The following is a 24,091-nucleotide window of genomic DNA, read 5'->3' on the forward strand; positions in this document are numbered from 1 at the left end:
CCAACCACGTAGGATGGAGCACTCCTCTGACAAGGCCTGCTGCTTCCAATTTCTTGATTTCTTCTGCAATGAATTCTTGGCGCTCCACTGCCTGCTTCCTAACTTTCTGCTTGACGGGCCGCGCATGAGGACAGACGGCAAGATGGTGCTCGATTACTTTCCTGGGAACACCGGGGATGTCAGACGGTTGCCACGCAAATACGTCGACGTTCCCCCGCAGGAAAGCAACGAGCGCGCTTTCCTATTTAGGGTTGAGAGTGGCACTGATGGTAAAGGTACCACCAGTGCCATCCTCCTTGGCGGACACCTTCTTGGTCTCTGGTGGAGCTGCCATTGTCTTCTTACACTTGCCGATGGAGCTCGATGGTGCGTCCTCGACGGTAGCGCAGCACTCCGAAGAGGTGTGCTTGCCGGAGTGGGCATCAGAACTCTTGCCAGACTTGGTCTTCTTCTTCGCCCCGGGAGCTTCAACGGCAAGTGACTCACGATCTGTCGCGGCTGCTGCTTCTCGGTAGATCTTGTCGGCGCAGATAAGAGCATCCTTCTTGTCACCAGGGACAGAGATGAAACTTATCGGGCCTGGCATCTTCAGCATGTTGTATGCATAGTGAGAGGCTGCCATGAATTTGGCGAGTGCTGGATGGCCGAGTATCCCATTGTAAGGTAATGGAAAGTCAGCAACGTCAAAAGTGACCCTCTCAGTCCTGAAGTTCAACTCGCTGCCAAATGTCACCGGCAATGTGATCTTTCCCTTCGGCTTGCTCCTTCCCGGATTGATTCCTTGGAACGTGCCGGTCTCTTCGAGCTCGCCATCAGGGATCTGGAGTTTCTGGAGTACCGCAGAGGAGATCAGGTTCAAACCGGCCCCGCCGTCAACTAGCATCTTAGTGACCTTGAGGTTGCGGATAGTTGGTGAAACCAACATCGGCAAGCACCCGACCGCAGTTATGTGATCATGGTGGTCCTCAATATCAAAGATGATAGGCGTGCTGGACCATTTTAGAGGTTTGTGTGACTCGACGGGTGGTTCTGCTGCATTGACTTCCCGCACCCACTGCTTGAGCTGGCGGTGTGAAGTATGCAGAGAAGCACTGTCGTCAACGCACAGGACCTCTGTGGCTTTCTGGAACTCCTGCTCATAGGTCTCGTCATCATCCATATCTTCATCGTCGTCGTCATCTTCATCCTTGTCGTGGCCACGGGGAGGTCTGTCTCCTTGCCGCTGCTTGGCCTTGCCGCGGCGTCCTCCTCGGCCGGGGCATTTCTTGCCGGCTCCTCCAGCACCTTCCTGGGCCTTCTCCTTGTCGCGTCGCTTGTATTCAGCCTTTTGCTGCTCGACAAGTTGCTCGACCTTCTTGCAGCTCTGGAGGTCATGGCCCTTGGTGCGGTGGATCTTGCAGTACTGCTTGTTGGTGCCGTCCTGCTTGTCGGCGACCACCACAGCCTGGTAGTTGGTGCCTGCGGCAATCTCCTCGCCGGAGCTACCAGCTTTGGCTTTCTTGGCGCCACCTCCATTGCCGGATTGCTCAACGACTAGCACATCTTTGCCTTTCATCTTCCTGTTGTTCCGCTGCCGGTTTTTCTTTGCCGGGGCAGCCTCCTCACTATCAGATCCTCCTGCTTCTGTATTCTCTCCGGGGAGTTTCCTCCCTTCCTCAGCACGTGCACACTTGTCGGCCAGGGCATATAGCTCACTAACGTCTCTGATCTTGCACATCACCATCTCCTCCCGCATCCTGCGGTTTCGCACGTTCTGATGGAACACGCTGATTACTGCGGCAGGGTGGACATCTGGGATGTTATGCTGTACGCGGCTGAATCTCTGAATGTACTTGCGCAGGGGCTCTCCTTCCTTCTGGGCGAGCAGATGAAGGTCGCTCTCTTGGCCATGAGACTTGTGGCCGCCTGTAAAGGCGCCGACAAACTGATGGCATAGGTCTGCCTAGGAGGATATGGAGTTGTCCGGCAAGTGCATGAGCCAGGATCTGACATTGGGCTTGAGCACCAGCGGGAAGTAGTTGGCCAGGATCTTGTTGTCCCGCCCCCCGGCAACTTGCACCGCGATGGTGTAGATGTTGAGGAACTCCGACGGATGCGACTTGCCGTGGTACTTCTCTGGTACGTCTGGCTTGAAATTCTTCATGCTGGGCCACTGGACTTGCCGCAGCTCACGAGTGAACGCAGGGCAACCTACCGCGTACGGCAAGTCGCCTGGTTCCCCATGTGCATGCATGTCGACAAAGGGCCCAGTGCGCTGGTCCGATTGATGTCGCGCTTCTCTTCGGCGCTCGATGCGAGTTCGAGCGTATTCTTGCTGTCGTTCGTGAAGAACTTGGCGCTGATCGCGATGAGCTCGTGGATCTGATGATGCGGTGGAGTCGCTGTCGAGGTGGATCCGGCGAGTCAGCGATCTTGGCTTTCGGGGTGGAGAGTGCATGGTGGTTGCACCCCCACCGGTTTCGTCGCCATCGGCTCGTGCCTGGCAGCCCTGCCGCGGCAGCGATGTACTCGGCTGCCGTGGAGTGTCGCCGTTGGCGAAGCCGATGAGACTCTGAATGGTGGCCCTCCAATCATCGATCTTGTCTGCCGTTGGAGGGTAATCCAGGAGCAGTTGGGCTCGCGCCAAAGCTTCTGCTGGAGTGGTGGGTGGTAGTGGCGAACGGCGCGAGGAGCGGGATATGCTCGGACTTCTAACTATGTTAGAAGGAGCAGTATCCCGTCCAGGCGACCGTGTCTCGCTCGTGCCAGCATGTTGGCGTGCATGCTGGTCTTGAGCACCCCGAGATTCACCAGCTTGATCTTGGTCCAACGAATGTATGGCTCTGCGAATACCATGACGCTGTCGGTCCTGCGCTGAAGAAATTCATAAGAAAGTTTCTCATGATCAGACAAGAGAGTGTTATGATGACCTTGAAGGCTGTCAAACCTAGACTGAAGTCTCTGAAGATTTTCAGTCAGGGCTTTAGTGCGATCCATTTCTTCACCTAACATATCATCACTCTTGTCTAGCATATTTTGAACCTTTTCAAAAGCCCTTTGTTGTTTTACAGCAATCTTAGCGAGTTTAGAGTAACTGGGCTTAAGATTTTCATTAGATTCATCCTCACTAGATTCAGAGGAGGGGTATTTGAGTACCTTTGCACCTTTTGCCATGAAGCAATAGGTGGGAGCGTAGTCATCATTATCTTCATCAGGCTTGTCGGTGGGGTCAGTTTCTTCAGTGTTGAAGATGGACTTGCTAACGAAAGCAGTAGCGAAGGCCAGACTCGCCACACCAGATTCGGATTCTTCAGACGCTTCCTCTTCCTCATGTTCCTCAGATTCAGCTTCAGAGTCCATTTCCTTGCCAATGAATGCCCGAGCCTTCTTGGAGCTGCTCTTCTTGTGATATGAAGACTTCGAGGATTTTGATGACGAAGATTTTGACGATTTCTTCTTCTTCTTCGCATCATCAGAACTGTAATCCTTGTATTTCTTCTTCTTCAATTCCTTTTCCCATTGAGGACAATCTTGAATATAATGACCAGGTTTCTTGCATTTGTGGCACAGCCTTCTCTTATAGTCACTTGATGAGGAATCACTGCTTCTTGAGGATTTTCCAAAGCGACCACGTCTTGAGAACTTCTGGAATTTCTTCACGAGCAGTGCTAGCTCCTGGCTCAATTCTTCAGGATCACCAAGGCTACTACCAGAATCCTCACATTCAGATTCAGACACAGCCTTGGCCTTTAGGGCACGTGGTTTGCCATAGCTCGAACCATAGAGATCTCTCTTTTCAGCAAGCTGGAACTCGCGAGTATTTAGCCTTTCGAGGATATTGGCAGGATCAAGAGACTTGTAGTCAGCCCGTTCTTGTATCATCAGACCCAGAGTATCAAATGAGGAATCAAGTGATCTCAGCAATTTCTTCACCACCTCATGGTCGGTGATGTCAGTGGCGCCAAGCGCTTGAAGCTCATTTGAGATGTCAGTGAGGTGATCGAAGGTTTGCTGAACATTTTCATTGTCGTGTCTTTTGAAGCAGTTGAAGAGATTGTGAGTTGAGACTCCTTCGTTTACTTTGGAGAGCCTATCCCAGATAAGTTTAGCAGTTTCCAAAGCACTCACTCTACCATACTGTCCTTTACTCAGATGACCACATATGATATTCTTCGCTTGAGAATCGAGTTGCTTGAATCTCTTCACATCAGCAGCATTCAGAGAAGATGTGACTGAGGGAACAACATTTTCCACAAAGTACCAGAGATCGTTGTCAATTGCTTCAAGATGCATTCGCATCTTATTCTTCCAATAGGGGTAGCCCGTGCCATCGAAGGTAGGACACCCAGCGGAGACTTTGATCATACCTGCGGTCGACATAACTAAAACTCCAGGTGGTTAAACCAAAATCACACAGAACAAGGGAGTACCTTACTCTGATACCAATTGAAAGTGCGTTATGTCGACTAGAGGGGGGTGAATAGGCGATTTTTATGAATTCTTCACTGAGGAATTTGCCGGTGAGGAAATTCCTTAGCAAAGAACTATTAGCAGCGGAATAAGTACTCAAAAGTATGCATAACAAAATACAAGCATGGTCATCATGATGAAATGAAGACTAGCACAGAGTATAGAAAGCGTAATCACAGGATAACACAAGATGAAGACAAATAGACTGAAGAAATTGAACTGGGGAAATTGAGAAAGTCTTCAGTCAAAGTCTTCAAACACAGATATGAACAAACACTCAACACAGTAATGAGGAAATGAAAGGGTTGAGGAAATAGAACCAGTTAGGTTGGTGAAGACAATGATTTGGTAGACCAGTTCCAACTGCTGTCTTAGTTGTACGTCTGGTTGGAGCGGCTGAGTATTTAAACTCGAGGACACACAGTCCTGGACACCCAGTCGCTGAGCACGCAGCTCAGGACACCCAGTCCTCACCGTATTCTCCTTGAACTAAGGTCACACAGACCTCGTCCAATCACTCGTGGTAAGTCTTCAGGCGACTTCCAAACCTTCACACACTTGGTCACTCGGCGATCCACAATTCCTCTTGGATGCTCTAGACCTTGACGCCTAACCGTCTGGAAGAAGCACAGTCTTCAAAGGTAACAAGCGTCGGATCCACGCAGGATCAATTTCTTCAGTGATGCTCAATCACTTTGGGTTTGTAGGGGTTTGGTTTTGGATTTTCCTCACTCAATGATTTTTGCTCAAAGTCCTTGGAGGATGGGTTGCTCTCAAATGACAAGTGTCAAGTTCTCTCGGAGCAGCCAACCAGCTAGTGGTTGTAGGGGGCGGCTATTTATAGCCTGGGGAGCAGCCCGACATGATAAGACATAAATGCCCTTCAATGATATGACCGTTAGGTGGATAAGATATTTTGGGACAGCTGGCGCGCAGCACAGCAACGGTCGGAAATTTGACTCTCAAATTCCTCAGGGCTATCATGTTCCTCACTATGTACGTAATTCGCACTGACGAATTCCTAACTCCTCAGTCAGAACAAATTCATCAGCGACCAGAAGAACTTCGTCTCTGTCACTGAAGAAAGTGACTGAACTGTATGAGATTTCCAAAGGCTTCACTCGAAGGGATTGGTAGGTGTAGGATTTTGAGTTGAGCATCACATGGAAATTTTTCCTTAGTATTTCCTCGACCCCCTTTAACAGTAAGGTGTTTCCTATGACTCAAGAAAGAGAAAATGAAACTACGAAAACAAAAGTCTTCACGCTTCATGTTCCACAAATGAATACCAAGTCTTCAAGGTCACACCAATTTCTTCACTTTCAAAGTCTTCAGAAAGTCTTAAGAATATCAAAGTCTTCAGTTGAAGAACTTCATTTTTAGGGGTCGACTTTCTCTGTAAATATCAAACTCCTCATAGACTTATAGACCTGTGTACACTCACAAACGCATTAGTCCTTTAACCTATAAGTCTTCAATACACCAAAATCACTAAGGGGCACTAGATGCACTTACAATCTCCCCCTTTTTAGTGATTGATGACAACATAGGTTAAGTTTTCAACGGGGATAAACATATGAAGTGTATACACTGATGTTGAGGAATTTGATTACAAGATATAGAAGAACTCCCCCTGAAGATGTGCATAGTGAGGAATTTGCTTTTGAGGCAATGCACATTTGAAGAGTTGAATCATGGAGATCTCCCCCTATATCTTGTAATTCATACACGTATTTGATATATAATATGAAGAATTGGAAATGCATGATGAAATATGGTGCCTGATGAGATTCAGCATGCGTGCAATATCATTAACGAGGAATAAGCATGCAAAGCATAATGCAACAAAAGTATCAGCGCACCATCGGGTTTAAGATTACAATTCGATCCAAATAAAAGTTTCAGAAGAACGAGAGTTGTAACTTAAAAAAATGCCCTTAATATAGACCCGCTTGAAGACTAACTCAGATTTCTCCCCCTTTGTCATCAAATGACCAAAAGGATTGAAACTGAGGACTAACGCCCCTGAAGAATTTCAAGTCGATGGAGGAGCGCCAGCGTTGTCGGGGTTGTTTGTTGTAGCAGGGCCTGCCGCAGTGTCGTCCAAATCTTCATACTCATCAGTGTCACGCGATGAAGAATAAGATCTGGCCACTAGTGGAGGAATTTTGACCTTCTTGAATTTCTTCGGAGGAGGTGCAGACCAGTCAAATTCTTCCTTGAGACCCATAGTCTTCAGTTCTTCAGCGCTATAGACATGAGTGAGGACAACCCAGGTGCATTTAAAGGTTTCATGAAGGTAGTATTGGTTCTTCTTCACTGCATTGTGTGTTGAGGTCATATTGTGAAGAAGTGCACCAAACTGACGCTTTACCCATTTGTGATTGCGATCAACCTTCTGATGAAGACTGATGAGTAACTCACGGTCAGTCATCACCCTGGGTGCTGTGGCTTGAGGATTTTGCTTGGCTGAGGTATTTGCGGCAGAGTCATGTGTGGCAGAATTGTCATTGGTAGAGTAAGATGCAGCCTTGCGAAATTGACCATCCAATGGACAAATGCCTTCATCGATCATAGCAGCGGCCTTACCTTTATCATCAGCTGATGAAACTGTTCGTTTGAGGACTTCAATGGGAGGCAAGTAGCTACCGTGGTTCAGAGTGTCAGCTTTGTAATTCAGTGAAGATCTTGCCCTGATGAATCTCATAATCCAAGGAGCATAGGGCTTCAGCTCGAATGGTGACATAGCAATATTGGCCAGAGTCCTCATGAAGAAATCATGGAAGTTGACGGGAACGCCATGAATGATGTTGAAAAGCATATTCTTCATGAGGCCAACGACTTCTTCATCATTTGAGTCGTGGCCTTTGATAGGACTCATTGTCTTCGTCAGAATTCGATAGACAGTCCGAGGCACATAGAGTAATTCCTTGACGAGGAATTTTGTTCGTGGGGCCTGCCTTGGCTTCAAAGGCTTCATCAGCACTTGCATATAGTGGTTTGAAAGTTCTAGTTCGTTGTAGATACAACGAGCACCGTCAAGTGGAGGACTGAGTGGTAAAGCACGAAGCAATTCAGTTGCTGGTGCCTTGTAGTGAGTATTTTTAGACATCCAGTCTAATACCCATGAGTTCACGTCTTCAGCGTCTCCGGTGATGTGCAGAGTTGCATAGAATTGAAGAATGAGTTCTTCATTCCAGTCACAGATATCAATGCAGAAATTCAGAAGTCCTGCATCGTGAAGAACACTGAGGACTGGCTCAAAGCCGGGCAGAGACTCCATGTCCACATGAGGAATATGTGCATGATCGAAGACTTTGTCTTTGTTGAAGAGCACTGAGGAATAGAAATTGGCTTGGCTGGCAGTCCAGAAACGCCTCTTCCTTATGCGAGCAGAATCATATGGATTATAATCAGTGAAGAATACGTGCTCGGCAAAGAAATCTTTAGCCTTGAACTTTTGTTTGCTTGAGAACGGATTCTTTGGCTTTGGCAGAGGGGTGTCAGTGAGTTGCATCACCACCTCAGGAATCGCGAGCTCAGGTTCTTCAGGCTGAGGAATTTCTTATTCCTCAACAGGTGCAGTCTGAGGATCAGCAGCAGCAGGTTCATCAGCACTAGTGGCTGGAATTTCTTCATGGAAAGATGAAGTGGGATGAGTTTCTTCAGAGCCCATTTGAACAGTTGGAGCAGGAGACTGAGGTATCTGTTGGATTGGGGTGAAGATTGGAGAATTTGGATGCTGACTTTCCCAAAAGTCATCGTTCATCACTGGCGTTGTGCTTCCAATATCCACATCTTCTTCAAGTTCCTCAACACCGGCCTCTTCAGCTGTGAACTGAGGCATAGGCGAGGAAATGATTGGGGTTGGAGGGATTGCTTCCACTTCAATTTCTTCATCAATCTGCTCTGACGAAGCAGCAGAATGATTTTCTTCGGCAGATCCGCTTGGGATCTCATAGTCTTCTCCAAAAGGAACAAGGTCCTTTGATGGCATGGAGGAAATCGGAACAGCATCAATTGGATTTGCGAGTGAGCTGGTCACTGGCTTCATTTTCTTTGCAGCCGAAGAGTTTGATGCAGCTGATGCCTTCCTTTTCTTCACTGGAGCTCGCTCTGCAGCCTTGGTCTTCTTCACATCAGAAGCAGATGGAATAATTGGAGTTGGTGTTGGCGCAGGAGGAGCTGAGGAATCTGGATGAATTTCCTCAGGCGCAACTGGTGCAGTTGCCCTGACTTGTTCAGTTTCTTCAGGCGCACCGCTAGTGGATGCCCTGGCAATTTCTTCAGCGGCTGGAATGGGATCATCAGCCCTAGAACTGGCATTTTCATCAGCAGCCTGAACTTCATCAGCGGTGCTGGCATGTTCTTCAGTCGGCTGAGCTGAGGCTCCAGCCTGAGGATTTTCTTGTTATGATGGGGCTGCAACATTTGTGAATTTCTTCGTTAGGTTGACGAATCTGACTTTGTCCCCTTGCCAATCAGAATAATAAGCATCGAAGTTTTTGCTGAGGTCTTGAATTTCAGTCTGGACCTTGAGAAGTTCCTCAGGTGTCATTCTGACAACATTTTTCTTTAGGAACTTCTCCTTTCTGTATTGAGCTTTCTTGATCTCTCTTGCCTTTTCAAACTTTCATTTCTCTTCAGTGATGAAATGGGTCACCATATGACTTTGTCCAGGGGTCAGATGAAAATCAGGCATTGGGGTGTTTGGATCCTTGTGCCAGAGATCAATGTAATCGAGGATTTTTCTCGGATCCAAATGCAGTGGCACAGATGTGCCTTTGGCTCTAGCGGCCTTCACCTATCTGTCTCTGATGATTTCTGCAAGTTCATCATCAGATGCTTCATCATCAGAAGGCACATGGAATGCGACCAGTTTCTTCTTTGGACTTGGCCGAGGACCTCGTCCAGCTGTTACTTTGGTCTTCAACAGTGTGGGGCCTGATGAGGAAATTGGTGTAGCTGAGGAACTTGCTGAAACACCAGAGGCAATCGAGAAACCAGCAGTCCTTTGACATGTAGCCAGATGCACAGGAGCTGAGGACATTGAAGGAGTTGTTGAGGACTTTGGTGGAGCTGTAGCAGTGTGAGGAATTTGCCGTGAGGGCACTGTTGGTGAAGCACTTGGCTTACGAGCAGGCTTCTTTGGCATGGAGTTCCTCGGTTTGACCGAGGCCTCAGTAGCAGTAGCAGTGGCAGAGTCCTCATTGAATTTCTTCACTGCCTCTTTGGCTTGTCTTGCCAATTTAGCTTGGCACTTAGCCCATTCTTCAGGAAAGTCCTCGCCACGTTTGATGCTTGTGGGGTCAGCTACTTGGCCGGGTGCCAATGGAGCTCTTGGCATGGAGGATTGAGGGCGAATTTCTTCATGTACTTTGGAGTCACATATCTGTATTCCCTCCATTCCCTTGCCCATCTCCATTCAATCTTCTGAATGCGCACCTTGCGCTGATTTTTGTTTTCTTTTCCAAATTTTGCTTCATCAGGTGTGCAATAGTCAGCATAAATTTGCTCAGGGATTTCAAATGCAGTCATAACCTCAGGTTTCTTTCCTCCTTTCTATGGCTTCTTACCGTCTGCCATATTCTTCAGTTGAGGAATTTGAACAATCGAGTTCTCTGAAGAAGTATGCAGTTTTTCTTCGAGAAATGCTGCAAATGAGTTAAGTTGATGAGAACCTAGTGATTCAGTAGCAGACATGAGTACCTGTGAACAGAGTACAGGTGCGAGGAATTCGGAGAGGTCATATGCGTTCTGAGGAGGTTTTTCGAAAAGAACAAGTTTTGAGGAATTTGACCAGATGAACCTTGAGGAATTTCACTAAGCGTTTTTGTCTTAGGTTCCAGAGTTGTACAGATCGAAGATCCACACAATTAGGGAATCTTGAAGAAAATGATTGCTTAGAGAAACTGTTCAAGATCATATGATGTGTGGTATTCATATGTGTGAAGATTTGAAGAATAAACACCTTTAAAGATTTTCAGGAAAGTTTGAGAATCAAATTGAGTAATAAAAGTAACTTTTAATTACCCGAAGTGAAGAACACGACGAACTGAGAAGAACAGATGTGAAGCTCGTCAGATTAGATCTCCCACACCCTAACTTGGCAGAGGAAGACAGCTATGGCGGCGGCGGAGTGAAGATTTCCGCGGTCGGCGTGAGTATGACAGGACGAGGTCGAGGCAGCGAAGCTCTTCCTCACCGGCGATGATGGAGTAGCGGCGACGCTAGGGTTTGAGGAGCTCGAGCGGGAGAGAGAGGTCGAGCGGAGTAAAAGAAGTGAGGATGGAGAGAGGGGTATTTATAGAGGCAGTGAAAAACTATTCGCCCGAAGATTTAGGACGAACGTGCCCCTGACCATTCTCCTTCTCACGACATGTGTCACCCACGTACTGTGTAGTGGAGATCGTGTATGATCGTGGGTGAGTAAAATAATGCATCGTGGGATGCGGAACGGTTTGAGCGGCAAAACCGAAAATTTGGATAAGATTTGTTTTAAAGTTTCGTTCGCAATTTCTTCAGCTGACAAGGACACAGTGAAGATTTTGAACGAGTTTAAAATAGAACGCACATGAAGAATTTGTGAATAGATTGGGTTGAGTATAGCATAGAGGGGGAAGGGTCCGATCACATTCACTTAGCAGAAAAAACGACTTGAAGAAATAGCTATAAGTGAATGCTGTAGAGGACATAAACTCATATATATATATATATATATAGCCAATGAAGAAAAACAAAGAAAACAATGAAGATTTTGAAAAGTTGAAGAATTTGAAAAACTGAAGAATTTCAAAACTGAGGAAAAACTCAAATTGAAGATTTTCAACTTTTTGTGGTGGCGTGACCCACCGTATAAGAATGATGATTTCAGACACCGCGTACAATTGTCGTAGGGTTCTGAGAATCAAATTCTTCATTAATTTCTTCACACTTAGAGTGTTATTCTTCATTGATTGAAGAAAAACATTTCTTCATGTGTTGCACATCTAAGTCATCAATTTTGCATAACTGTTAGGACGTGTGTCCTTTTCAAAGAACATTCGAAGATTCTAAGATATTTAGCTCACACCGCAACTTGCTAAATCTCTTCTCATCCAAGGGCTTAGTGAAGATATCAGCTAGCTGTTCTTCAGTCTTCACGTGCTCGATAGAGATGTCGCCCTTCAACACATGATCACGAAGAAAATGATGACGAATCGGAATGTGCTTTGTCTTCGAGTGCTGAACTGGGTTGTGAGCAATCTTGATGGCACTCTCATTGTCACAGAGGAGAGGCACATTCTTCACATTGACGCCATAGTCCTTGAGTGTTTGCTTCTTTCAAAGCAGTTGAGCACAGCAAGAACCAGCAGTAATGTATTCAGCTTCCGCAGTGGACAGTGATACGCAGTTCTGTTTCTTCGAGGACCAACAGACCAAAGATCATCCGAGGAAATGACAAGTGCCAGAAGTTGACTTGCGGTCCACACGATCACCAGCATAGTCAGAGTCAGAATATCCAATGAGATCAAAAGCAGAGCCCTTGGGGTACCATAATCCTAGTGTTGGTGTGTGTGCTAGATATCGAAGAATATGCTTCACAGCCTTATGGTGTGATTCCTTCGGTGCAGCTTGAAATCGGGCACACATGCAAACACTAAGCATTATATCTGGCCTAGATGCACATAAGTACAGTAAAGAACCAATCATGGAGCGGTATACCTTGTGATCGAAGTCAATACCATTTTCATCAGTGCATAGATGGCCATTTGTGGGCATAGGAATTTTGACGCCTTTGCAATCTTGCATGCCGAATTTCCTCAGTACATCTTTGAGGTATTTCTCCTGAGATATGAATATGCCATTGCGCTGTTGACGAATTGGAAGACCTAAGAAGAATTTCAACTCTCCCATAATAGACATTTGATATTCTTCACTCATCATATAGGCAAATTCATCACTATAACGTTGGTCATACAGCCAAAGATAATATTATCAACATATATTCGGCACACAAACAGTGCACCATCATATGATTTAGTAAAGAGAGTAGGGTCGAGTGAACCGGGTGTGAAGCCATTCTTCACGAAGAATTCCTTCAATGTATCATACCACGCCCGAGGGGCTTGCTTGAGGCCATAGAGGGCCTTATTAAGTCTGAAGACTTTGTCAGGATTCTTTGGATCTTCAAAACCTGGGGGTTGAGCAACATATACTTCTTCCTCAAGCTTACCATTGAGGAATGCACTTTTCACATCCATTTGATATAAGATGATATCATGATGGTTAGCATAAGCAAGTAATATGCGAATAGCCTCAAGTCTAGCAACAGGTGCAAAAGTTTCATCGAAATCAATTCCTTCAACCTGTGTGTAGCCTTGAGCTACCAGTCGTGCCTTATTCCTCACCACAAGGCCATTTTCATCTTGCTTGTTACAGTAGATCCACTTTGTGCCAATGATATTATGCTTGCAAGGATCTGGACGTTTGACCAGTTCCCAGACATTGTTGAGCTCGAACTGATGTAATTCTTCTTGCATAGCCTGAAATACTCCGGCTCCAAAAATGCTTCATCTACCTTAGTGGGCTCTGTGATAGAGACAAAAGCATACACAAAAGTTAGATAAATGTGAAGCTTTTGAGCGTGTGAGAGGACCTGGTGCTCTAATGTCATCGATGATCTTCTCCACTTGCACTTCTTTTGCAACGCGAGGATGAGCTGGTTGTCGCTGAGGAGTTTGGTGAGCATTTTCTCCAGCACCATTTTCCTCAGCATTTTCTTCAGGTGTATCAGCTCGATGTTCTTCATGAACTGGAATGAATTCTTTAGCAAATTCTTCAGTAGGAATGACATCCTTAGTTGCCTTGAACTTGATAGAATCCTCAGGTGTTGGTTCATCTAACACAGAAGGTAGGTGCTCTCTTTGCGAGCCATTAGTTTCATCGAACCGCACATCTACAGTGTCAACAATCTTGTGAAGAACAATGTTGAAGACTCTGTAGGTGTGCGAGTCCTTTCCGTAACCAAGCATAAAACCATCATGTGCTTTCGGTGCAAATTTTGAATTGTGGTGAGGATCTCTAATCCAACATTTAGCACCGAAGACTTTGAAATAACTCACATTGGGTTTCTTGTCAGTGAAGAGTTCATAGGCCGTCTTCTTGAAGAATTTGTGAAGATATACTGTGTTGATGATGTGGCACGCATTATCAATTGCATCAATCCAAAAACGATGAGGCGTTTTGTATTCATCAAGCATAGAGCGAGCCATCTCAACGAGAGTTCTGTTCTTGCGCTCCACGACGCCATTTTGCTGAGGAGTATAGGGAGCAGATAACTCATGAGTAATACCATGTTCATCAAGATAGTCATCAAGACCGGAATTCTTGAACTCAGTTCCATTGTCACTTCTGATGTGCTTGATCTTCACACCAAAGTTGGTTGAAGCCCTCGAGGAAAAACGTTTGAAGACTTCCTGCACTTCATGTTTGTAAGTAACAATGTGTACCCATGTATATCGAGAGTAATCATCAACGATGACAAAACCATATAGAGATGCATCATTAGTGACTGCTGAGTAATGGTTAGGTCCGAAGAGGTCCATGTGAAGCAATTCGAATGGACGAGTAGTGGTCATGATAGTCTTTGCTGGATGCTTGGCCTTGGTCATTTTTCCAGCTTCACAGGCTCCACATAAGTGATCCTTGAGGAATTTGACATTCTCAATGCCAATGACATGCTTCTTCTTCGCAAGCGTGTGCAAATTCCTCATGCCTGCGTGACCAAGTCGTCGATGCCATAGCCAGCCTTCTGAAGCTTTTGCAAGTAGACACACGGCTGGTTGTGGTCCTGTAGAGAAATCAACAATATACAAATCTCCTCTCCTAAAGCCTTCGAAGACTATGGAGTTGTCAGCTTCCATAATCACAACACAGCGATACTTGCCAAAGACAAAAACCATGTCAAGATCACAAAGCATTGAGACTGACATGAGGTTTTATCCTAAGGACTCAACAAGCATGACTTTGTCCATGTGTTTATCCTTAGAGATCGCAACCTTACCAAGACCCAATACCTGACTTTTGCCTTTGTCAGCAAAGATGATGTGCTTCAAATGTGACGGTGATAAGGGAGCATCCATCAAAAGATTCTTGTCACCAGTCATGTGATTTGTACATCCACTATCGAGGACCCATTCAGTGGCTTTGGGTTGATCATCCTGCAGATGAATTAGTGTAACTTACAATCTCATATGCTTCATTGATGAAGAATACAATATCAAGTTCATCAGATGAATTTCATCAAGCAGTAAACAGATATAGCAGTAGGAGGACGTGTGAAAGTTTATTTCATCATGATTCACCTGCATCCTTTCAGGCAATTTTGTCAGGTCCCCGGCAAATTCTTCAGACGTTAAGGCACGTCTGGAGACCTGACCCTGCAAAAGAGATTAGTTCTTTTTCTTCACCACCCACATCTGAAGGGGTGGCAAAGAGTTCATCACTCTGCGAGCACCATTCGAGAATGGTGGCATAGAAGCCAAACCATTTCGTTTCACATAAGAGGGGTTAGGGTAAGCATATGAATAAGCAGAGAAATTCTTCGAGGACTTATGAACATAATGATTTGAAGAATAATGCGCATATTCATAGCCCTTAGCTCTACCCTGCGAAACAGAGTTGTTAGCATGATGATAATCATATGAGGACTTTGATTCATTTGAGGAATTTGATCCAGATGAAGAATTTGATCTGGGGTTCCTGTTCTTCACTGATGGTGTCATGAGGACATTCACCTGAAGACTTTCAACATAACTTTTTGGGAACCCAGATTTTCTTCATAGGGGAACCATTCCTGCAGTTAGTGCCAACATATCTAGCAAATACTTCACCATTCTGATTTTTGAACAGTTTATAGTTGGAGTCAAATGACTCATCAGAAGAATGAGAAGATTCACATGTAAAGCCAGATAAGTTAGATGGATCAACTGGAGGTCCCTTTGCAGCAACCCATGAGGTTTTGGGGTACTGCTCAGGCTTCCAATATGTTCCATCAGCGTTAAGTTTCCTCTCAAAGGCGATACCCTCTTTCCTAGGGTTTCTGTTGAGGATCTGCTTTTTAAGCACATCACAAAGAGTCTGATGCCCTTTGAGGCTTTTGTACATGCCTGTCATGTACAATTCCTTCAGCCCTGCATCGTCAGTGATACTAGCAATGTCCTTAGATGAGGAATTAGTGATAGCAGAGGCAGGTGAAGAATTTGTAACAGTTGAAGCATTTGAACATTCAGGTGAAGAATTAGCAGATTCACGTTCAATGCACTTTAAGCATGGAGGATCAAATTCTTCCTGAGAAGCGCTAATTTGTTGAGCTAGTAATGAATCGCGCTCCTTCTGAAGATCTTCATAACTCACTCTTAGCTTCTCAAGATCTTGCTTTCTTTGAAGAAATTCATAAGAAAGTTTCTCATGATCAGACAAGAGAGTGTTATGATGACCTTGAAGGCTGTCAAACCTAGACTGAAGTCTCTGAAGATTTTCAGTCAGGGCTTTAGTGCGATCCATTTCTTCACCTAACATATCATCACTCTTGTCTAGCATATTTTGAACCTTTTCAAAAGCCCTTTGTTGTTTTACAGCAATCTTAGCGAGTTTAGAGTAACTGGGCTTAAGATTTTCATTAGATTCATCCTCACTAGATTCAGAGGAGGGGTATTTGAGTACCTTTGCACCTTTTGCCATGAAGCAATAGGTGGGAGCGTAGTCATCATTATCTTCATCAGGCTTGTCGGTGGGGTCAGTTTCTTCAGTGTTGAAGATGGACTTGCTAACGAAAGCAGTAGCGAAGGCCAGACTCGCCACACCAGATTCGGATTCTTCAGACGCTTCCTCTTCCTCATGTTCCTCAGATTCAGCTTCAGAGTCCATTTCCTTGCCAATGAATGCCCGAGCCTTCTTGGAGCTGCTCTTCTTATGAGATGAAGACTTCGAGGATTTTGATGACGAAGATTTTGATGATTTCTTCTTCTTCTTCGCATCATCAGAACTGTAATCCTTGTATTTCTTCTTCTTCAATTCCTTTTCCCATTGAGGAAAATCTTGAATATAATGACCAGGTTTCTTGCATTTGTGGCACAGCCTTCTCTTATAGTCACTTGATGAGGAATCACTGCTTCTTGAGGATTTTCCAAAGCGACCACGTCTTGAGAACTTCTGGAATTTCTTCATGAGCAGTGCTAGCTCCTGGCTCAATTCTTCAGGGTCACCAAGGCTACTACCAGAATCCTCACATTCAGATTCAGACACAGCCTTGGCCTTCAGGGCACGTGGTTTGCCATAGCTCGAACCATAGAGATCTCTCTTTTCAGCAAGCTAGAACTCGTGAGTATTTAGCCTTTCGAGGATATCGGCAGCATCAAGAGACTTGTAGTCAGCCCATTCTTGTATCATCAGACCCAGAGTATCAAATGAGGAATCAAGTGATCTCAGCAATTTCTTCACCACCTCATGGTCGGTGATGTCAGTGGTGCCAAGCGCTTGAAGCTCATTTGAGATGTCAGTGAGGCGATCGAAGGTTTGCTGAACATTTTCATTGTCGTGTCTTTTGAAGCGGTTGAAGAGATTGCGAAGAACGTCAACACGAGAGTCATGTTGAGTTGAGACTCCTTCGTTTACTTTGGAGAGCCTATCCCAGATAAGCTTAGCAGTTTCCAAAGCACTCACTCTACCATACTATCCTTTACTCAGATGACCACATATGATATTCTTTGCTTGAGAATCGAGTTGCTTGAATCTCTTCACATCAGCAGCATTCAGAGAAGATGTGACTGAGGGAACACCATTTTCCACAACGTACCAGAGATCGTTGTCAATTGCTTCAAGATGCATTCGCATCTTATTCTTCCAGTAGGGGTAGTCCGTGCCATCAAAGGTAGGACACCCAGTGGAGACTTTGATCATACCTGCGGTCGACATAACTAAAACTCCAGGTGGTTAAACCAAAATCACACAGAACAAGGGAGTACCTTGCTCTGATACCAATTGAAAGTGCATTATGTCGACTAGAGGGGGGGTGAATAGGCGATTTTTATGAATTCTTCACTTAGGAATTCGCCGGTGAGGAAATTCCTTAGCGAAGAACTATTAGCAGCGGAATAAGTACTCAAAAGTATGCATAACAGAATACAAGCATGGTCATCATGATGAAATGAAGACTAGCACAGAGTACAGAAAGCGTAATCACAGGATAACACAAGATGAAGACAAACAGACTGAAGAAATTGATCTGAGGAAATTGAGAAAGTCTTCAGTCAAAGTCTTCAAACACAGATATGAACAAACACTCAACACAGTAATAAGGAAATGAAAGGGTTGAGGAAATAGAACCAGTTAGGTTGGTGAAGACAATGATTTGGTAGACCAGTTCCAACTGCTGTCTCAGTTGTACGTCTGGTTGGAGCGGCTGAGTATTTAAACTCGAGGACACACAGTCCCGGACACCCAGTCGCTGAGCACGCAGCTCAGGACACCCAGTCCTCACCATATTCTCCTTGAACTAAGGTCACACAGACCTCGTCCAATCACTCGTGGTAAGTCTTCACGCAACTTCCAAACCTTCACAGACTTGGTCACTCGGCGATCCACAATTCCTCTTGGATGCTCTAGACCTTGACGCCTAACCATCTGGAAGAAGCACAGTCTTCAAACGTAACAAGCGTCGGATCCACGCAGGATCAATTTCTTTAGTGATGCTCAATCACTTTGGGTTTGTAGGGGTTTGGTTTTGGATTTTCCTCACTCAATGATTTTCGCTCAAAGTCCTAGGAGGATGGTTTGCTCTCAAATGACAAGTGTCAAGTTCTCTCGGAGCAGCCAACCAGCTAGTGGTTGTAGGGGGCGGCTATTTATAGCCTGGGGAGCAGCCCGACATGATAAGACATAAATGCCCTTCAATGATATGACCGTTAGGTGGATAAGATATTTTGGGACAGCTGGCGCGCAGCACAGCAACGGTCGGAAATTTGACTCTCAAATTCCTCAGGGCTATCATGTTCCTCACTATGTAGGTAATTCGCACTGACGAATTCCTAACTCCTCAGTCAGAACAAATTCATCAGCGACCAGAAGAACTTCGTCTCTGTCACTGAAGAAAGTGACTGAACTGTATGAGATTTCCAAAGGCTTCACTCGAAGGGATTGGTAGGTGTAGGATTTTGAGTTGAGCATCACATGGAAATTTTTCCTTAGTATTTCCTCGACCCCCTTTAACAGTACGGTGTTTCCTATGACTCAAGAAAGAGAAAATGAAACTACGAAAACAAAAGTCTTCACGCTTCATGTTCCACAAATGAATACCAAGTCTTCAAGGTCACACCAATTTCTTCACTTTCAAAGTCTTCAGAAAGTCTTAATAATATCAAAGTCTTCAATTGAAGAACTTCATTTTTAGGGGTCGACTTTCTCTATAAATATCAAACTCCTCATAGACTTATAGACCTGTGTACACTCACAAACGCATTAGTCCCTTAACCTATAAGTCTTCAATACACCAAAATCACTAAGGGGCACTAGATGCACTTACAATCTCCCCCTTTTTGGTGATTGATGACAACATAGGTTAAGTTTTCAACGGGGATAAACATATGAAGTGTATACACTGATATTGAGGAATTTGATTACAAGATATAGAAGAACTCCCCCTGAAGATGTGCATAGTGAGGAATTTGCTTTTGAGGCAATGCACATTTGAAGAGTTGAACCATTGAGATCTCCCCCTATATCTTGTAATTCATACACGCATTTGATATATAATATGAAGAATTGGAAATGCATGATGAAATATGGTGCCTGATGAGATTCAGCATGCGTGCAATGTCATTAACGAGGAATAAGCATGCAAAGCATAATGCAACAAAAGTATCAGCGCACCATCGGGTTTAAGATTACAACTCGATCCAAATAAAAGTTTCAGAAGAACGAGAGTTGTAACTTAAAAAAATGCCCTTAATATAGACCCGCTTGAAGACTAACTCAGATTTATCCCCCTTTGTCATCAAATGACCAACAGGATTGAAACTAAGGACTAACGCCCCTGAAGAATTTCAAGTCGATGGAGGAGCGCCAGCGCTGTCGGGGTTGTTTGTTGTAGCAGGGCCTGCCGCAGTGTCGTCCAAATCTTCATACTCATCAGTGTCCATCTCAGAAGAACACCGTATGTAGATGAATACGATAATAGGAAGGATTTCATCCGCGGAAAGCGGATTGTATGAAGCTGCCCGGAGTTTACTAACAGGCTTTGAGGTACGTAAAAAGGTGTACCTTTTGGTAGAGCCGCATATTAAATGTGCCCTGTATGAATAGTATCCCCTGAGACTCGGTGTGTCGTCACGAGTGACAGCGCACGGAGGATCATAACCCCAGGTATAATATGTTGCCTATTCCATGAAGGTGGCGAGGCGTTCGGTGGCTAGCCGGACTGATGAATCTGCCGAACTAAAGCGGCAACTTGACGTAGCGGAGGCCGACATCGCGCTTGTAAATAAGCGGCTGAACGAGGCTCAAGGTATGTTCAAGAGACACCCAGTAATAGGAGCTTGATGCTCAGGCCTTATATATATACTTTATGTAGATGGTGCTGCTGCCGTGGAGAATCTTCGGGCGGAACTTGCCCGAGCCAAGGAGCAAGCAAGGCAAAGTGATGCGGCTACCGTTAAAGCGGCTGAAGAGCTAAAAGCCGAACAGGCTGCTCACTGCCAGAGCAAGAAGGAAACAGCCGAGATGGCCATAAAATTGAAGGATGCTACCGACCGCTGTAAATTTCTTGAACAAGAAGATAGGGCGGCTCCGAAGGATCTTGAAAAGATCACTGCCGAAGCCAAGGATACTCGCTCCGCCATGAGAGCGATGAAGGAGGAGCTGCGTCAAGCCAGAGATATCACGGCTGGAAAGCCTTATATGCTGCGGATGAAGTTCGGAGACCCCAAGTATGTTCCATTAGACCGGCAGTGGAGTGCGGAAAACGCTTATCTGGATTTTGCCGCGAGTGCGGCGGACGCGACCGAACACTTCCGCAACCGAGGTGACCATGAGTTGGAAGAGCTTTTTTGTCGCAGTACCACAATCTAGAACGCCCATTGTCAGTATCCGACCGTTTAGCCGCCTGGGCGGAGCTGAACAGATTATCCGGACTCGCCATGAAGTATGTTGCAAGTCGTCTGTGGCCGGAGAAGCCGGAGTCGAAGAGTTATTTTGGCTTGGTGCAGCAGTTCCTTGGTTTGGTGCTGCATGCTGATGCAATGAAGAGGTCGGCGTGCATAGAGGGTGCATAGATGGCTCTTGCCCGTGTCAAAACATACTGGGCAGATATGAAGGCCAGTATTGTTGCGTCCCAGGATTCGGACGAAAGCCGAGTACCTGCCAAGCACTATTTTGAGGAAGTTCTTCCTGGCGCTCGTATAATAGAGTCGCAGTGCTCGAAGGATGTTGTGTTTGAAGAGCTTATACTATTTGTAAAATGCATTTTGTTTTTATGAAACGAGCTTTTTATACTTGTGCTTGCAAGAATTATGATGCCTCCTGTGCGGCCGTTTAATGTATATATTTGTATATAACCTGAAAGATGGCAGTCGTTGGCTTCAGCCCCCACGCATAGAATGCGGGGGTGTTCGCAAAAAAGGCGCTTTTTCACACTTAATCCAACGTCTTGGTCCTACAAAGGAGGTGGTGGCGCGGCGAACTAGGCAACCAGACTATAATGCTTTATCACTTTCACTTAGCCATAGGAGTTTGATAGTGGGGCTATTGAGTAGCCCCTAGGGGCACCGCGCTCGCCCAAATTCGGGGCGCGAGTGTGCCTGACCGGGAAGCGGCCCTTCATTAATGCGGGGGAATCCTAGAGATTCCGAAAGTCATCGAGTGGTTGACAAGTCTCTCGCTATATCATGACAGTCGGTTTTTGGCTTTCTCTACTGAGGTGCTCACCTGGCCGAACCGGGGCATAATCGCAGTAGTTCTCCTGGTGCCGCGTTAGCCGATATAACGGAATGTAAGGCAGCAAAACACAGGAGCCGGGCAAACACAACATTTGACCAAAGACATGATTCGGAGCTGATGCATATAGGGCCAAACACGCGACGTCGAACACTCCCTAAGGTGTTCGGTCTTTATGAAGACGGGCCAAAATAGAGCCCTTGGTAAAAAAGCCCCTTGTGTCCAGGTACGCGCAAAAATTCTGGCGTGGCCATATGCCAAGACGCCAGCCTCCTCCTCGGCTATAGAGAGAGAGAGTCGGGGGATGTTAACAACAAGAGACAGTAAGAAAGGTTTACACAGGGTCTTAATCCGAATAGAACCCTTGAACGGGTCCCTGCTGCACGTCTGCGCCTGTGTCTCCGTTGTGCCGTATCCTGGACGGGCGTAGCACGGTGTTCGTCTGTGAAAGAGAGGAACTTAGTAAAAATAAGCGTGCGAGAAATCGAAAGAAATAAATAAAATATGGTTGGAGCAAGGGTCGTATTGTCTCCGGGCGTGAGCACACGGAGCCCCTTGCATGAATGTGTGCGGATGTTGACGCCGGACTCGTCGAGCCGTGTCCGGGATAGTAAGGCTGGTTTTGTGGGCGGCTGTCTAGGTAGCCGCACCCCTGCCCGTACTGTGGGGGTCAATTTATGTTCCCCTGTAATGAAATGATGCCCTTTGGGCCGGGCATTTTGAGCGTAAGGGATGTGTAATGCGGTATTGCGTTAAAGCGGGCGAAAACTTCACGTCCCAGTAGCGCTTGATAGCGACTTACGAATGGGGCGATGTGGAATGTTAGCTTCTTGCTTCGGAAGTAGTCGGGTGATCCGAACATGACTTCTAATGTAAGGGAACCCATACTTGGGGTATCCGGGCCTGGTGTTACTCCTTGAAAGGAAGTGTTGCCGAGGTGGATTATCACTGGGTTTATCCCGAGTTTGCGGACCATGTCCTGATATAACAGGTTCAAGTCGCTTCCGCCGTCCATAAGGGCGTTTGTAAGTTGGAGTCCGTTGATAATTGGATTTACGACCAAGGCAGTCCATCCTGCGTTCTGGTCTCCTCTGGAGTAATCCTGATGATCGAAAGTGATTGGTTGTAACAACCAGTGGGGTTGCTCCTCCGGGGCTGGCTGTACGGCGCGTGTCTTCGTAGGTGTCGTTCTGCTCTTCCCTTTTGTCACATGAAGTAGATTTACTATCTTGACTTCTTGTGGGAACTTCTTTTGTTCTCCGGTGTTCTGCTTGTGGGGTGCATCGTCATCTTCTCTTGGTGTGTTGAGCCCCTTGTGTTCGGCGTTGAGCTTGCCGGATTGCTTAAAGACCCAACAATCTCTGTGGGTATGGTTTGCAGGTCTCCACAGAGTGCTGTGGATTTGACATATTTTGTCCAAAATTTTGTTGAGGTTGGATAGCTCGTCCCTATCGTCTTTGGGGGGCGGCTTTTTCTGATTTTGCCGAGAGCTTTTGAATCCGGCGTTTACTGCCGTGCTCATTGGGCTGTTGTCTTTTATCCGGCGCGGTTCTTTGTTACGGCGCGGCTTCCCGTTCCCATCTCTGGGTTCGGACGTATTCGGGTCATGAGGCTTGTTAATGCGGCCATTGTTCGTGGCTTTTCTTGGCCGAGGTGTCTGGCGAGCCATTCGTCTCGGACGCTATGCTTGAAAGTTGCTAGGGCCTCTGCGTCCGGACAGTCGACTATCTGATTCTTTTTTATAAGGAATCTGTTCCAGAGTTTCCGGGCTGACTCTCCGGGCTGTTGAGTTATATGACTCAGATCATCTGCATCCGGGGGTCGGACATAGGTCCCTTGAAAATTTGCCTGGAAAGCATCCTCAAGCACTTCCCAACTTCCCATGGTGTTTTCGGGAAGGCTTTTAAGCCAATGCCGGGCTGGCCCTTTGAGCTTAAGGGGTAAGTATTTTATGGCGTGGAGGTCGTCTCCTATGGCCATGTGTATGTGGAGGATGTAGTCCTCGGTCCAGACTCCAGGGTCTGTTGTTCCGTCATATGCTTCTATGTTCACTGGCTTGAATCCGGCTGGGAATTCATGGTCCAGCACCTCATCGGTAAAACATAGGGGGTGTGCGGCGCCCCTGTATTTAGGCATGCCACAGTGTTCGGGTATTTTTTGCATTGCATCGCACACTGGAGCTTGCTTTCTTGTCCTGTAGATGGATCTAGTTGGGCCAGTTTTCTGATGTGAATTCTTGGACGGATTGCGCGCCATATTGAGTGCGGCGTCCTTTGATGCATGAGATTGATCGTAGGGTCGTCTATCCGACCTCGTGGCTTCCTTATTTTTTGACTGTGGGGGATTTATGGCCTCTTCGTCAAATTCCGGTAGTAGTTTCCGCTTCGGATAGCTCTTTGTGTGGCGACTGCTGCCGTACTTGTGTGCGGTATTGAGTACTTTTCCCCATCTGATCCTGAGTGCATCTTCTGCTGTCTTGAGCCTCCGCTTCTGCTTTCTCAGGCTACGTGCAGTGGCGACGAGCCTTTGGTGGAGGTTTTGATGTTCCAGCAATTTGTCTGGCGTGAGGTTGTCCGGGCTATTATCTTTCCCGGGGATTGGTTGTTCGGATTGGCCGCCCTGTTTGGATGGATGCTCGATGGCACATTCGTCATCCGTTGATTCACCCTGC

This window comes from Triticum dicoccoides, chromosome 7B, assembly GCF_002162155.2.
Source record: "Triticum dicoccoides isolate Atlit2015 ecotype Zavitan chromosome 7B, WEW_v2.0, whole genome shotgun sequence".
Classification (NCBI taxonomy): Eukaryota; Viridiplantae; Streptophyta; class Magnoliopsida; order Poales; family Poaceae; genus Triticum; species Triticum dicoccoides.